The sequence below is a fragment of the Henckelia pumila genome, chromosome 1 (genome assembly GCF_033568475.1).
Source record: "Henckelia pumila isolate YLH828 chromosome 1, ASM3356847v2, whole genome shotgun sequence".
In the NCBI taxonomy this organism is placed as follows: Eukaryota; Viridiplantae; Streptophyta; class Magnoliopsida; order Lamiales; family Gesneriaceae; genus Henckelia; species Henckelia pumila.
Genome location: NC_133120.1, coordinates 173,985,341 through 173,989,673, shown reverse-complemented (window position 1 = coordinate 173,989,673; position 4,333 = coordinate 173,985,341). Strand labels below are relative to the sequence as shown.

Below are 4,333 nucleotides of genomic sequence, written 5' to 3'. Positions count from 1 at the left end.
GAGTTCGGTGTGATTATTAGATATTTTAACCTCGGGATCCCAACCAAAGAAAATAGGAGAAGAATTGCATTTCGATTATCTGAGTCTGATAATACTGAAATTTTAAAGCCATGCATATCATTTTAATTATGTATTTGAATGGATTACTTATATATATCTTTAGTTGATATATTACGTGAAAGTTGATGCATATCATGTTTTGATATGTTTATGTGATATTGCATGTTAGTCTCTTTTAATGGGAATATTATTCTCACCGGATTTATCCAGCTGTTGTCTTTGTTTGTATGTGTACTTGGCATCAGGTGGGGTAGGACCGAATCAGAGGCAGCATGGATAGGTGGTTGAATGGATAGAAGTGAGGTCTTTGGTTTTAGAAGTCGAAGTTGATGTTCGAACTTGTGATGTATTTTTTTTTATAGTTTGAACTAGTTGGAAATGATGCATGTTATATTTGGAAGAATTGTATAACTCTAGACTTTTATCCTTTTGTATCTTGTTGAATGGGATTATATGTTGTTGTTGAATTGATTGAGTTGGAGATTGAGTTTTTGGAAGAAAACTAGAATTTTTCGGGTACAGAGCGAGCACCCCTGTACCGAGGCAGTAAGTTGGGCATTTCTTGTCCGCTAGATCGGTAAGATTTAACCGATTGAGCAGGGGGTCCTAAATTTTCTGGGTAGAGACTTTGAGATTTTCAACCGCTCGATCGGTTGAATCTTACCGATCGAGCTGGCACTGTTCATCAGTTTTTTAAAAAAAATAAAAAAAAATTGGTTTTCCATCTGGGTTCTTGTTTGCTTATTGAGTTGATTATTATTAAATTAGTTGATTAGAATCGATGCCTCACATTTTTCAAGGTATATCACAGCTTTTTCAAAAAAACGCCGGATTTTGCACCCGGGTTTTATTCGTCTATAGCCCGGATGGAGCTACAACCTCATTTTTTCCGCAAACTTAGCCATGGATTGGTGATTAGGGTTTCAATCCCTTTCTAGGCCCGGATGGAGTTGTAAAAAAAAAAAAAAATCTCTGTTTCTTTTGCAACTTTTTAGCTATTCAATGAATTCAATAAAATTTCCTAAATCATTTCTAAGCTCGTATTAGTCTACCTCGGTCTTGAGTATAAATCACCAAAGTTAAGAATCGAATCATCCAATCCACTCACAAAATCTCAAATCTTCTCTAATCACTAGGATGTCAACAATCAAGGCATAGTGCAATTTTGTGAGAACTCAAGATTAAATATAGCTAACACTGACCTTTCAGCACAAAATGTTTTTTATTTTCATCATATTCCAACACAATTACAACATATGCCTTTAACTCAAACTAACTCATCAAAAATTTTCAAAATTTTTAAACACCCCCCAATCTTAAATTGTGCATTGTACTCAATGTACAAAAGTTCAATACCAAGAACGAAGGAATGCACATACCTGTGGCATGACCGTCAATAGTCATAGCCCATCATCATTCTGGGTGCAGGTGCGTTGGTAGTCGATATTTCTCACAAATTCTAGGACCTAGAGTAAAAAATTCAATGTTAGCACGTGAAAAAGACATGCAAATAAATAAAATTTAAATAAAAAACTTAAAATTATTATAAAAAATATTAATAAAATTTGGGTTTCCTCCCAAAAAGTGCTTGGTTTAAGTCGTCAGCCTGAATTGACGCTGATTTTAGCCAATTCCTGTCGCTTTATTGGAGGTTTTTTTCCTCTCTTTCACCCTCCAAACATAATCAAAAATCATCTTGGACTTAGCTTTCTTTTTCACTTTCTTCGCCACCTTCGGATCTCGCCCAAGATTCAACTCTATTCCTACACCAAAATTATTCACAGAAGAATCAAATAATTTAATGTGATTACAATCACGTACCTCATCTTGATAATTAATGGTCTTATAAATATTAAAAGTGACCGCTTTACCACCAACTCGTAGAATTAATTCACCCTCCTGCACATCAATTAAAGCTCTTCTAGTTGCCAAGAATAGCCGCCCCAAATTTAGAGGGAAATCTTGATCTTCTTTCATGTCAAGCACTACAAAGTCAGCAGGAAAAATAAATTTATCTACTTTTACCAATACATTCTCCACAATACCGCAAGGATAAGTCAGAGAACAGTCAGCCAACTGCAAGGTAATCGGGGTTGGTTTCACCTCGCCAAGATCCAAGGACCTGAAAATAGACAAAGACATTAAATTAATACTTGCACCTAAATCACATAATGCCCTATTAACAGTTGCGCCACCAATAATACAAGAAATAGTAAAATCCCTGGATCTTTCAATTTTTGTTGTAGCCATCACATCCTTCATGAATTTATCATAGTGTGGCATTTGCTCCAAAGCAACAGCGAATGAAATATTTATATGAACTTTCTTGAAGATGTCAAGAAACTTAGAAAATCTCTCATCCAACGCTTTTTTCTTGAACCGCTGTTGATATGGCAGAACAAATTTTGGTACAGGCAGTTTTTCAGACACAACCACATGCTTGCTGGAATTTTTTCTCGCAGATTTATTTAATTCAGCTTCAATACCTTCAACTCGATCTTCATCATCCACTGCCTTTGGGTCATTGACCCCAACTTCTTTCCCATTTCTCAGAGTGATGGTTTTGCATTGCTCTATTGGATTCACCTCAGTGTTGCTAGGGAAAGCTCTTCTCTACTGATTCGTCAAGGTATTTGCAAGTTGGAAAATTTTTATTTCAAGATTTTTTATAGAAGCACCCACATTGGTCAAGTGTATCTCCATATTATCAAGCCTATTCTCAGTTCTCTCAAATCTTTTTGTTGACTCAAAAATAAAATTACCAACCAAATCCTCTAAAGATAGTCTACCCTCAACCTTTTGATTATTGAACCCCGTGGAGGATTCAACACATTATTATTATTTGCATATAAAAAATTCTCATAATTGCGCAAACTAGGATGATATTGATTTGGTACAGGATTACCTCGATATCCAGTAAAATTGCGGTTTTTCACATACTGAGCTTGCTCCACACATTCAAATCCACAAGTAGAATTTACGGCAGTCTCCAGTGATGCCGACTCGGTTGAACTTTGATTCCCTTTGGTCAGCGCAGAAAACTGTGTAGAAATAGTAGCCATTTGAGCAGTCAAGGAAATGAACGCATAAACTTCATGAATTCCAGCAGGTTTCCTTATCACAGATCTCTCACTCGGCCACTGATATCTATTAATAGTCATTTGCTCAAGAATCTCATAAGACTCCGCAGGAAATTTAGAAAATATCGATCCTCCAGCAACATCATCTACAGAAATCATAGTTGGCCCATTCAAACCATTGTAGAATAATTCAATTTGATCTCAATCTAAAAAATTATGGTTTGGGAACTTTTGCAGTAATTCCTTGTAACGCTCCCAAGCTTCATAAAGTTGCTCATAATCTTTCTGTCTAAATGTAATGATCTCAATTTTCAGTTGAGCAGACTTGGCAGAAGGAAAATACTTAGACGAAAATTTAGAATCCATGTCAACCCACGTTTTGATACACCCTAGAGGTAGTGACTGCAACCAACTACGAGCATTGCCCCTAAGAGAGAATGGGAACAATCGTAGTTTGATGGTGTACTCAGTAACGCCATGAATTTTCACCGTGTCAGCAATCTTCAGAAAAGTACGCAGATGCAAATTCGGATCTTCAGTATCTGCACCCCTAAACTGATTTTGCTGCACCATATTCATCAAAGCTGGCTTCAATTCAAAATTATTCGCCGTGATGTTCTGCCAAGCAATTCCAGAATAGTGATTGTTGATCACTGGTCTAAAGTGATCTCTGATTGGCACCGGATCATTATTTTCACCTCTTTCTCTTTCTTCGGCCATTTGTTTCAACTTTTCTCTTCTAGCTTTTCTCAAGGTTTTAGCAGTTTTCTCGATTTCCGAATCAAAGAGCAGTGAGTCGTAACTTTGGCTTTTTAGCATAAACTGCATACACAGAGGAGAAAAATTTAAAATTAGAACCAATAAAATAAAATAAAATGCTCTAAATCAAAATTAAAACTAATTAGCACAATTTAATACAAATCAAACATAATGCATTCCCCGGCAATGGCGCCAAAAACTTGTTGTGTGTTTTCGCTCACAAGCGTACGATGTCAAGTTTTAGTACAAAAAATGAGTCCAAGTCGTTCCCACACAGAATGAATAAAATGATATTATATTAAATATTTGAAACTAATCAAATCTTAATCCTATGTAAAGCTACGAAAATTATTTGAATTTAATAAAATGAAAATTTTGCAAGAAATAAAATTTAAATTACCACAAGTATGCAAGATGAAAATGCAATAGGAGAT

At 35.6% G+C, this 4,333-nt stretch overlaps 1 non-coding gene across 1 annotated transcript; it reads left to right on the top strand.

The window, feature by feature from the left end:
• Window positions 1–3,351: 3,351 nt before the first annotated feature.
• On the top strand, window positions 3,352–3,458 carry LOC140876780 (small nucleolar RNA R71). Its single transcript, XR_012149013.1, has one exon. It is a non-coding gene; the product is annotated as a small nucleolar RNA R71 (small nucleolar RNA).
• Window positions 3,459–4,333: the final 875 nt, after the last annotated feature.